Genomic DNA, 13,571 nt, shown 5'->3' with positions numbered 1-13,571 from the left:
AAATCATGGACGAAGTTTTGCAAATATACGGAAATGAAATTATCGAACTAGCTAAGGAGGCGGGTGCAGGCGAGGAGGTAATTCGAAGTATAGGCGATATGATGTTTTCCAATAAAATAGCGAACCTGCGCATTGCATTCTTTCTCGCTTTTGCCGAAAAAATTATTGAAATTTTCCCATCAAAGAAACATCAAGTGTACGAAGAAGTGTTTAAAAGCATATACAGAAATATTCATTTCGAACAAAGGCGGTAATGGATACTTTAACTCTGTGTCAATATGCCTGTGGCGACAGTCGAATCAAAAAAACATTTGGAGGTGTATATCCTTCCGATTTCATACCCTTACGAAAGAGACATTACTCCTCATTTATAGTGAATTCGGATCCGCATACTTTACCTGGGAGCCACTGGATTTCGATATATTTTAAGAAAAACAGCACGGCATATTACTTCGACAGTTATGGTCTTGCTCCATCTAACAAAAATATTTTAAACTTTTTAATGGCCAACGCTAACAAAACATTTTATAATAAAATATGCTTTCAAGATGATACCAGTACATCCTGCGGAAAATTTGCTCTTTATTTTTTATTTTGTATGGTAAAAGGGTACTCTTTGAAGGACCTCTGCACGAAAGATAAGAAAAAAATTGAAATTTTTATTAGGGAATTTTTTAAAAAAAAATTCAAACGTCGCCGCTGTTGTCATGCTTTTCATGCCAAGAAACAAAATTGTGTGTCTTTGATAAATATGCGTGTTATTCCTGCAAAACATCACTAACGCTTCAGAAGTCGACGATGGAACGTTACGGCTATTTGCATACTGGAAACTCCGAAAACAATCCTGTTGAAGAAGTACACGTTGAAAAAATTAATCATTTTTTCTTTAAAAACCTAAGAGACTGCATTCGTAATGCTCTTTACGATGAAAACACTAGCGGGAAAGGAAATCGTCATTACCTGAAAATTTTGAAGAATGCCGAAGTGGTCAAGCATATTCATAAAGCTGACCATCAACCACAACAACAATATGGATATTGCTACTTATACATTCAAAATGAACAAATAGCTCTTTTTTCGGCATGTAGTAAATTATATAATAGCATGTTGGATTGTGTTTCTTCGAAAAAACTGAATATGAAAGTGAATGTATAAGAGATGAAAGCTATGTAATTAAAATTGCTTACTTTGTTATTCTGAATGATGATGCTATTGTGCGAGAATTACATCGCACTTGTGTGTAACACAAACAATTTGATCAATAAAAAGGATTTTTTTTCTTTCTGACTGACTGTTTTTCTGAAAGACTGTTTTTTTTTTTTTTTTTTTTGTCTCTGAAAAAAAAATATCAGATATATAGATAAATAATACATTTTTACACTTATTTATGAGCTGCCTTTTTCTATTCCACTGTTTTGTTTTCCGGTAAAAGCATCTGCCTTGAAGAAATTAATAAAATGTAAATTCCTCCAAGAAGATACTAAAACCGGACCTCTTGGATAAGGTCCATTTTTTTATTTTTTTTCTAAAGGATTACAGAAGCTTAATACAAAATAATCATTCTTGTATGCATGATACAATGAAAAAATCAAATGAAACAAAAAACATATTACTGTTGTAAAATATATAAAGGTATCAAAAATTAAAATGAACATTTAAAAAAAAATCAAAACTATTTTTCGATGTAAATCCAATATGGGAACTAACCCATTATTTTCATTACACCATGTGAGATGTCATATTGATAATACAATAAGTAATCAAATAAAACAAAAAGTACATTTCACATTGTTACAAACATAAATGGAATCATTGCATATCAACAAAAATTTCAGGGTGTTTATAAAATAAAAATGATTAATCAGAATATTGCCATAATGTATCAGTATTTTTGTTCATATTCGACAGTTAAAAGAAAAGTTTTCTACATAACCTCCATAGCAATTATTATAACAGTGATCATGGTTAATTCGGGGACATTCGTGTATCAAGTTTCCAAAAGAAATGCAACATGAATTCTCGTCGCAAATGAAATGCAGAGGACTTTGCTTATATCTCACACCAGTTATCTTCATTTCGCATATAAGAAAGGGTATCCCTTTCATTATAACATAAGAAATGATTGAATTTTCTGAAAATTTTACATTTCGTTCTGGTAGTGTCTGGTTGACATCGTAACCACAATTCTAAACATTTGTTGCAGCTTTTCAAATAAATATTAGACTCATTATTTTGAACAATTACATGTTTTACAAATGTGATATGTGCAATCTTTAGGTGTAAAAGAAATGTAACATCATCATCAAAGAAAAACCAGGCAATAAATTGTTTAGAAAACCACTTATTAAATCGAATTCTTTCATAGAGAGTTAAACTTTCATCCCAAAATACATCTCTGTTCTCTAAGGAGAAACTACTTTCAAAATCAATCCAGAATCGACCTTTCTCTATTATATCTCTTAAAATCGTACGAGGAATATTCAGTTCTACATTATACAGTTCAGCTATACATAATATCGAAGATAAAATAGTTTGAATACACATATCTTGCAAAGAAATTGGTTGAAATAAAGCCATATCTTCTGGGTATTCTATGGGAGGGAAACACATTTTTGGTTTTTGTCGATCATTAGCATAAAAAAATATAAGTTGCAAAAATACAATGTCACACTCTACAATAAAATGTTACAAAAAAGTTCCATTATTTTTTTTTTAATTCATGTCTTCTTCACGCGTGTTATAGTGACCATAAGACAATGATTGAATTCCATCATCTAACAAATATTTTTTGTCATAATATCCCGAGAGGCTAGCTTTATTTTGAAAAATCGTTTGCAGTTCGTGCTTTTTTGAAATGATTGAATATTGAGAATTCCTAATCAGGGAAGCATTTTCGAAAACGTTTTTATACGTTTCAAATCCAATGTTTTTGAGCGCGCTCCTTTTGATTCCTTTCGCGGTCTTCTTAACAGTATCACCGAAACGAAATGCGTACATTTTGCATTTCAAACCCACAAATTCCGATATGGGGGTGAGTGTCTCACTTTTTAGAAATCCCAGTTTTCCACGGTTTGCTTCATTAAACATTATATGATTGGGTTCGAAATTACTGCAATCCAAAATATTTAAAAAATTTGTTTTTAAATCACTATATACATCTTCAGTTGTTATATAGAGATACAAAGAATCTGTATCTGTGTATAACAACTCGCATTTTTCTTTGTAAAAGTGTTTAAAATGGGAATAGAATAATTTATACATGTGCAACTTCGCTAATTCTAAAACGCTGAAACCTATATAAATCGGTTTATCTAGACACAAATTTGGATTTTTCATTTTGAAAACTGAAAAATTTTCATTTATTATTTCAAAATATTCCAGCAGAGGACTGTTTAATTTTTTTTGGCATTGTTCCTCACTAAAAACGCCCTGTACGCGAATACGTTTCCTAACATTTTGACAGGTTTTTCCATAGAAAGCGTTATTCATCTTTTTAAAGAAAGATTTTTCAAATTCGCTAGACGCATTTTGTCTTTTCATATTATTGAAAGCAATGTATTCTTTAAGCCACGCTCGTTGTTTGAAAGCTAAAATTCTATGAATTTTCTTAATTATTAAACCCTGTTCTACGTAAAACTTTAGATTTAAATAATGAGCGATGTAGTTTTTTTTTTTTCAAAAAAATTGGGTAATAATTTTTTGCATGGAAGTGTCGTCTCTAACTGAAATTTTTTGCTCAGGGTTTTGGCGTAAGGCGATAGCATGTCAAAAGTGAGTTCAAAATGTTCCGGTGCTAGCGGTAAATCATTGTGTTGGTCATGCAGATGGGAGGGATATAACAGATCGGATTCGATAATATACCCCACATCACCGTCTTCAACACAAGACAAAATATTAAACGCCTCCACCTCATTTTCCTTTAACCAGTAGAAACCTCCCAATGGCAGGTGCTGGCCCATTACACACCCGTATAGATTATTTGCGTCTAAGGCTAAGATATAGCTGTGTGGTAAATCGGGTTTATAACTCTCGGGGATATAAGGATTATTTGCAAGAGCATAACGTCTACCCAGAAAACAAATACCTCCTCGCATTTGGTTTTCAAACCAAATGTATTGATTCACATCTCCTAGAAGCTCTAATTCAATTTTAGACGCTTTTAGTCCGGCATTCCACGTTAATTCGGCAGCCGTTATAAAATGTACAGGATCCAACTGGTAATATTTTAGAGCGGTGCGTCTGAAGGATAAAAATACTTCGGCTAGAAAAATAACATCTGTATCTTGATATAACTCTAAGTAATCGGCAAAAGTGTTACATCCAAACGAATGAAACACGTGTGTGGCATGTGCATAATCTTCGTCGGAAACTGCTTCTCCTTGTAATACATTATTAAACGCGCTCTGCGGTGGAAGCGAAGTTTCATCCAACACCGAAGTTGACGCAAAATATGAGTAAGGAAATACGCCTTTCCGCAATAACAATTCTCGTTGGGGATTTTTCTCAAAAAATGCATTAAACAATTTAAATTCGTGTTGTGACGTTTTCAAATTCGACACCAAAGTGTCCAAAGACGCATCTAAAAATTGAAACGAATCAATAAATTTCATTTCATCTAGTGTAAACATGGTGAATTTTTCCAAATTCACCGGAATAATGTTAACTTTATTTGCATACATTTTCGGCATGTGTTTTAGTAACAGGTGACTATCATAATTCCTGAAATTATGAATTACCACCGGAATGTAGTATGACACTTTAAAATTTAAATTACAGGAGCGATGTGCAAGACCTCTCACATGCCCATCACTCCAGTGGCAGTGATCTCTGACCCGAACATCGCCTTCTAAGAAAGGATTCAAACATATATGACATATATTTGAATCGTAACTTTTTTCCGACGTCTCCTGCATCGGTAAACACTCTTTCATCTTTTGCAAAATTTTAGATTTGATTTCGCTCAACGTTGTGAAAAAATGTTCCATTACATTCTCTCCGCAAAAATATTCATGAAAAATAATTTTGTCTTCCACGTCAGTAACTATTAGGGTATAACTAATAGGAATATGCTGTTCAATTGGGGTAGTATGACTCTGTTGCGGAGAAGGAAACGCAGTTTGAATCTTGCGCGTGAGGCATTCAAAATCGGTAAAGACACAAAAAGGATGATAATGCATTTTCATTAAATTTGTAAATTTAAGAAGTGTGTTTTTAGGAATGCTAACTTTCTGCGGTTTGTTTTCATTGCAAAGAGTTTTGTGATACTCTAACGTTTCCCTTCTCTGAAACCCACTTAAACAAGTTTTACAAAAAAAATTTACTCGTTTTTCGTTTGCGTGTAATAGACGATTAAAATTTCGAATACAAAAAAAAAAATGTTTTTGAAAATATAGCAAATCTACTGTTTTTGTCGCATTTCGCTTTTCACTTAATTGCAAAAGGTAATATTTCATTTTCCTCATATCCATACACGTTTATGGATACATCGTTCAGGTTTTCAAACATTTTTACATCGCCTAACGCTAAGGGAAATTTGAGGGATCCTAATTTAAAACGTGATATATCATTTTTATACAAGTAAGCCTTCTGAGGATTTCTATTGAATTTCGGAAAAACACCTGCGGCAACAGAATATAAAAAACAATTGTCGTCACCACATTTGATATTTAACAACGCTTTTCTATTTTTTAATCCCGTCGGTAAAGCGATGTTTTTACAACCACCGCGATTTTCCCGATAGTTTCCAACGTGTAAGTCAAGGTACTCTAACCTTTTTATTTTCCACCCGCTTCCATTACGCACAAAATTATCTATCAAATTTAAAATCTTTTTAAAGCATCTGTCAATGCTTTCGTAGATTTGGTTAGAGGATAAAATCCTTTCGCAATGAGAACAAAAATAAAAACACTGATTAATTTCTTTCTCATCTTTCCCCAGTTTCTCAAAACATATTTTCAAACATATTAAAATCCTGAGTCTTAAACTCGATCTAGTATTTAAAATGTTGTATATGGCAGGGCGTGACGTTCTGAATATCTCATACGGATCTTTCTGAGAAGCATCGAATGTTGTTCTTAAAGTGCGCAAATAGCCTCGGTGGGCTTGCGCTAACTGAATAAAATTCATCATTTGAAAAAAATAATAAATAAATAATGGAACTTTTTTGTTTACAATATTATATAAAATTCACATTAATTTACTAACTTCCACTACCGCTTTCCAGCAAAATCAGCATTTTGATATCTTTTATTTATTTATTTTTTTTTTATTTTACATACAGTGACTCTTAATCACCCCCAAAGCTTCGATTATACGATCAATACAATTCATATTTATATTAAATCTTTTGGAGGTGGCGGCGGTTTCGGGATACACCCTTACAAATGAAACATAATTGACATTTTTGAAGTCACAAGTTTCTATTGAAACATTTTTTCCAATGTATATTTTAATTTTTTTGAGTTTTTTGCGGGAGGTTTCGCCTTCCTCGGGAGCAAGGTTTAAAATAAGATCTTCCGACGGCTGCACATCCCCCAACGGGTCAACACATCTACGTTTGCGTTCTAAAATAAACTAATTTTAATTATAATTTTATGCTTAACATTTATCGCAGAAAGTATTTAACAATAAAAGAACAATAACACAAAAAAAAAAAAAAAAAAAAAAAAAAAAAAAAAACCTTACGTTTCACTCACCATTACGAGCTTCCATTGTAATCCTTATGGAGGATGATAGCACCAACCTCACCGCTTCGAAATGTAATGATCAAGTGAAAGTTTCACAAGTCTCGCCTTGTGCGCTTACAGGATGTTTACGCTTTCAAAACACGTATTACATCAAATACTACTTTCACCTCCCCCTCAAAATCTTAACCTTGATCTAACCTTTCTCAAGGAAAAGCGACCATTTCGTTTCTAATTTAACAATGCAGAATATTATCCCAGCCCACTCAACTGAAACCAACCCTTTCAAATGCGCATATTACATTCGACTCGTGAATTTTAATTAAATCATTTCCCTTTTTTTTTTACAAGCCTCTCATCCTTCATTTAACCTTTTTCTTCCCTCACTACATTCAACGCACTATTTTAGAAAAACATAGTATATGACAAACAGTCTCGCCTACATTACCGCCTACTACTACATCCAAGTACTTTTGAAGGTCGACGGCACTTCCGGGGTGCAGGGATACTCAAATCCTAACTACTACCCTTTATTCATAACTCAAAATAATTTAACAAATGGCGCTTCTTTTGTTTACAAACCAGCCAGTAGTTATGGTGTAACTCAAAAAGGAATGAAATAAAATTATAACTAAATTAGGTCGTAAGTTAGCTAAAGGTTACACAGGAATGAATAAGACGCAAGTTGGCTGAAACCTAAACTGGCGTCACAAGCACTGTTACCAGGAATAAAGCAAGCCGAAGACAGACTGTTAGAGTAGAAATTGAAATAGTATTGTGGCTTCAGCAGGCGGAACATGCTCTGATTAAAGAAACTAAAATCTTCCTTTAAAAACTATCTCTTTCTATGTTATTTGAATACGCGCGAACTAAAAATTAGCATGCTGGAAGGAAAAATGAAACGAGGAAATGACAGTAAAGATATTTAACATAAAATAATTGGTTGTATACAAATAAATAAATCCTTACATATTAAATGAAACATTAGTATCTGTTTCATCCAAAACTTTCTCGAAAGTCTTGTTTAAACTATAAGAAATCTGGCTTGGGTTTAAATTTAGCAATTTTCATCCCTATATCTATTTTATGTAAAATAAATGTCTTACAGATTAACATTCAGTTATAGAATTAATCCACCTACATAGAAATGCAATTAGAATTTTTCAAAACAGGTTTTTTTTTTTTTTTTTTTTTTTGTTTGTTACTCGCTAAAAATTCTGCAAACAATCTCACAAAACAAAAGAATTTAATGAAATGAAAATTTGAAAATCGAAAGTGTCAGCAGTGAGAACCTGAATACAATGCAGAAAATAAGATCTCTGTTAAACAGTGAGCTTAGATATAAGATAGAAGATAAGATGCTAAAGTTCGCAGATGTTATTTTCCGTGTCGAAACGGAGTGATAATATTCACATGTCCCACGCAAATATCAAAATAAGATAACTCACCTAATTTCATTTATTTAAAAAAATTCATCTCATTTTTATTTTTTGGAAGAGTTTTTCAAGTCCAAAAATGGCGACTGCATTATTTACAGTTCTCGTTATTTTTTCCGTTCTCAGAGGAAATCTTTGTGGCAAGTATTTCAGTCAGTCTTTTTATTTTAGAAATGAAAACTTTTAAAATGCATATGAAAGAAATACCTGCAAATTATTATTAAATGTAATCGAAGCTATGTAATTCACATAGATTTTACATCTGAATAATCCAAATGATATCTGCTTTCTTTATCATTTTTTATTTAATTATTAAATCCTAAATCTAAAGCAATATCTTGTTTAAATAGTAGCTACAGCATTTTAAACTGCTTCTAAATGAGTGTTTAGTTGTGTGGAAGTGTAATAAGATTGTATGAACTTTCAGGGAATAATGACATTGCAATAATATAACAAGACTAGGTTAAGTTAAGCTGCAGATGTATATCAAACAACTAAACTTGATTTTGGCTTTGATTTTAATAAAGAAAGGGATCAAAACATTATAAGAGAATGCTCATGATAATTCTGTATTTTAGGTTTTGTTGAGAAAAAGGAGGAAGCCATTTTTCTACTCCAAATTAAAGCAACTTTTTTTAATATAGCGAAAATGATGTTGAAATTTGGAGTTTATCGAAGTGATAAAATGTTAGAATATTTTTCCTTCAAAGTCTTGGAGTACTAAACTTCTAAAAAGAAATTTCTTAGAAACATGAAATTCATTTTTTTAAAAAACTTAACATACTTTTTATTTAGATGTAGTACTGAGAACACCTATTCTGTTATGGAATGAGAACAGTAGATATCAATTTTATTAGCGATGTTTGTATCAACTAACAAGGTCACTGCGAGAGCATTCATACCGTACTTAAAAAAAAATAATGCATGATAAAATATGCTCTTAGCAGTAACATAAGCGCATTGTTACGAGGCATATGCGCATATAGCTTTAAACACACGAGTTATGTGTTTTACATGTAGAGAAAAGATACACATAAAGCTTTAAAATTCTAGTGCCCTTTCTGTAAATTGTTTTCTTTTAGAGTCAGAGCAATGGCTAAAAATGAGATAGAACAACCATAAAATTATTTCATGTTATCAAGTGTAAAATATTACTTCAGTGATACAGATATTTTAATCTGCATATTTGAAAGATCATTATTCACTATTTGGAGATGCAGTACATTATTCAATTAACAGAATTTTTATTGAGATATATAAATTATTCTGATTCGCGAAACATGATTTGAAGAAAATGGCTATGGATTTAATAAGCTAATTACTGCGTAGTTTCACTCACTTTTATGTTGAAACATGCATGACAAAATTAATTAATCTGAAATACTTACTTGTTCGAATTAACTCCAAACTCCAATACGGAGCATAAAGAATTGTTGAATTATTGAAGATTATCTTAATGAATTAAAAACTAACTCTTTTTCTATATCTTTAAGTTTCACAATTTTATTTTTGAAAGTTCTGTTTTTATATGCGAACTGAGCAAGATAAATTACATCCACCTTCAAGGGATACCATCCTGATGAAAATAATAAAAGTCATACATAAATTGAGCAGTTTTGGAGCACAGATTTCATTTTCCCAGACTTTATTATTTGAATATGTCCTTTACTTTTTAAACTTACTTCGCTAAGAAGCAATATGAGACCTTCACACTAATACATTAAAATATGCCTGACATGATTAGTTAAAATCTAAAGTCGTGATTGTGTAAATTCGTAAATTACGATTTCAGAGACTTAATATAAGCTAAATACTGCATGATTTCACGCACTTTTATATTACATTATGCATGACATGCTAATTAATATGAAATACTTTCTTGTTCGAATTAGTTCCAAGCTCCAATATGAGCAAACTGAGCAAGATAAATTGCATCTTCCTGAGGAAACAAAAAACGTAAAGCCTGTTTTAAAATGTGTAGGATGACATATATCTAATCTTCGCAATAAATGCTGAAAATTCTAAACTTAATGCATCAAAACAATGGATTATCTGAAATAATACCACTGAAATATATCTGAAAATGTTTGTATGAGGTATCATAAAAAATTATATGGACTTTCCTCAAAAAATGACACTGAGCACATAGAAAATTATTGACTAATTTTTAATTCATCTTGATTCTAATGTATTGGAATTGGAATTGTTAAGATAGAAAATTAATACTAAGCACATGGAGATGAATATGAAAACTTTATTCTTGAAACTCATTGAAAATATTAGATTTTCTCATATTTTATACACTAAATTTACTCTATTTATCTGTTTGGAAATTTATTATTTTTTATTTAATTAATTAATTATGTTTATTTATTTTTAATTTTATATTTTTAATTAGTTATTTGTATCTGTTTATTTTTAATTTTATTTATTTATTTATTGAGAGAGGAATAAGTGATTTGGTTTATTGTAAGGATTATGTTAATTTTATTAACAGTTAAATTTTGAGTTAAAGTTTCTTTCCTATCGATTCTTAACTTCAACTTACCACTTTCGGCCAGAACGTAGTTTTAGAATCACGTTCTCGTAAGCTATTATCACGCTCGGCCGTACTTTAGGCCCTTGATAGCTTCGCAGTCTATTAACGTTAAGGGGCCAACTCTGTTAAAGTTTTGATAGCTTCGGCTATATCTCTTTAGTCAAGATTAGTTTAATTTAATTCTTAGTCTCTTAAGTTCAAACTAAAGTGTCGGCTTTATTGTACACTCCAATACGGAGTTTTGTTAAACTCTAGTTGGAATAATAAAGGGTATTTCACACTTCTATCTTGTTGTTTCCTGTCACACGAACTCAAGCGATTATTCGCTTATCAGTTCTTAAGGTTCTTCACTTCCAACAGTAACTTAATTACACAGTGAAGAACCCTACATTACTACTCGCGTTCTGAAAAACCAACGGAATTTTTAACAATTTATCAAGAATTATAATTCAAAGTATATTACATTGAATGAGTGCTGCTGTGCTCATTCAATGTAATATACTGCTGTGTGAAAATAATGTAATATACTGCTGTGCTGCTGTGTGAAAATATTACATTGAATGAGTGCTGCTGTGCTCATTCAATGTAATATACTGCTGTGTGAAAATAATGTAATATACTGCTGTGCTGCTGTGTGAAAATATTACATTGAATGAGTGCTGCTGTGCTCATTCAATGTAATATACTGCTGTGTGAAAATAATGTAATATACTGCTGTGCTGCTGTGTGAAAATATTACATTGAATGAGTGCTGCTGTGCTCCTTCGATCTCTGATGGCATTTGTTTCACATGTTTGATATTCAAAATACAATAAAAGGTAAATACGCCTCTATTATATTAAATATTTGCAAGCACATAGCACTCATGGTCTGTCACTTATTTAATTATATATTACGTCTTGTTTGGCAACATGACAATATCAAATCTTGAGATACGTTTACTCTATTAAGAAGAATTTTGCACACGAGAGACCACTTACCTCGGTGAAAAAACACATATTGACACTTACTACAATACATGATATAGAAATATAAATAAATGTAAAATTTGTTATCAAAACACATAAATTCAATTCTGCTTTTTAAAACAGTAACCAGGATATCAGTGAAACAATTAGTATGCAATCTGACATGTTTCCGCCCAGTCACGAAAAAACTTCTTATTACATGGGCAGCTAAAATGATACAACTAGACATTTACTGAAGATACGCGGTACAGGTAAATGACAAGTAACCTGTTTGAAAGTTAATATCCGTATAGAAATGCAGATACAAGTCACATAACCGTCACTGAGTTCACAGAGTTCATGAGATAATTGGAGAATAGATTTTGCATTAGTTATAAACATATTCCTGAAAATAAAATACTGAGTTCCAGAGTGCTTATATTAGGATTCCTGGGCATTTACATAACAACTTCTCAAAGAACAAATGCACTATTTTTACAAAGCTTGTCGATGAGAGTTGCTGCAAAAATTTCGAGAACCCTCTACACCGAATTTGTAGTAAAGGAGCAAACAGATAGTGCAAGCAATTTATCTTGTAAAGAGTTGTTTATGTGATAAAAGTTTTATCCTCCAGTAGGTGGAAGTCAAAAGTTAATCTTAAATACTCCTGGTTGTAAAGCAATTCCTACAGATCCATGGTTTTGTTTGTGCTGTTTTAAAATGTAAATTCGTAAAGTTAAAAATTTGAAGTGTTCTTCGCTTGAGATTATTGTAAGTAAATAATCGGAAACTAAAGTCAATTATAAAACTGCTAATGTTAGGTAATTTTCCATTATGAGCCTGCCTCACATTTTGGCTTCTGTTTATAAACATGTGTCAAAAGTTTTTACTTTTATCAATTATATTATGCAAATGAGATACATTCCGATGACCTCATTGATCACGTGACTTATGTATACCTTTTGTAAACAAACAATGCATATGACCTCAGAGATCACATGACTTAATGTACAGTTAATGCAAACAAGCAAGGTAATTCTTCTTCTCCTTCTCTTGCGGAATCTATCTCATTGTTAATCACTTGAAGATACACATGCACACACGGTACTTTTTCATTAGGCACACACACAGAGTACTTTTTTCTGTTATGCACTCACAACCTTAACTGCCTGGCAGGTGAATAACGGAAAAGTACCTCTAATTCTAATATTTCAGAGAATTTTAAATTTAGTAATACCAAATGTCCGAAATGCAATGGAAGTTTTATATAAATTAAGAATTCGGATGTCACTGCCAGGAAGAACTTTGTGAGAAAACAGAGACTGTGTTTTTATGCTTGAATTTGCATCTCATCGAAAACTGTAATTCTCAATTAAAGTGTAACACATGTGTAATTCAATACATAATTCAACACATAATAGTGTGTTACATGAAAATCTAAAGACCAACAATTTACAGCTTTTTAAAACACAAACTGAAAATGAAAGCACTTCGTAGATGATTTCAAATGATCAAAGTCAAGTTCATGTTGCGAGTAATAGAGTTCAAAATTGCAATTCGGCGATTCTCAGCTTATAATTACGGTTCTCGTTCTTGCATTTTCCTAGAGAGGCAGAACAATCAAAATTAAATTGTTATTGGATTCGGGAAGTTAATCGCCATTTATTTCGAAACTAGCTATTCAAGGATTAGGATTAAAACGAAGAAACCATAGGTTACTTTTTCATTGTATTGATAGAGGTCCACCCACCAAAACTCAAAGCTCAATTAGTTTAAAAATTAAATAAAGACTAAATAACGAAATAATTGCTATTAATGCATATGTTTTGGATAGGTTGACGTTACCATTGCCGGAATATATCGTTAATGTAAAGTATACAAATTATATAAAATCTATTCGGTTAATGGATCTAAATTTTGCTCACTCCAGAGAAACTGATTTGATTTTACGAGCTAACTATTCTTT

The sequence above is a fragment of the Stegodyphus dumicola genome, chromosome 2, assembly GCF_044657685.1.
Source record: "Stegodyphus dumicola isolate Sdum_Otavi_A_Nest chromosome 2, ASM4465768v1".
Lineage (NCBI taxonomy): Eukaryota > Metazoa > Arthropoda > Arachnida > Araneae > Eresidae > Stegodyphus > Stegodyphus dumicola.
Note: the sequence above shows the minus strand (reverse complement) of the source record.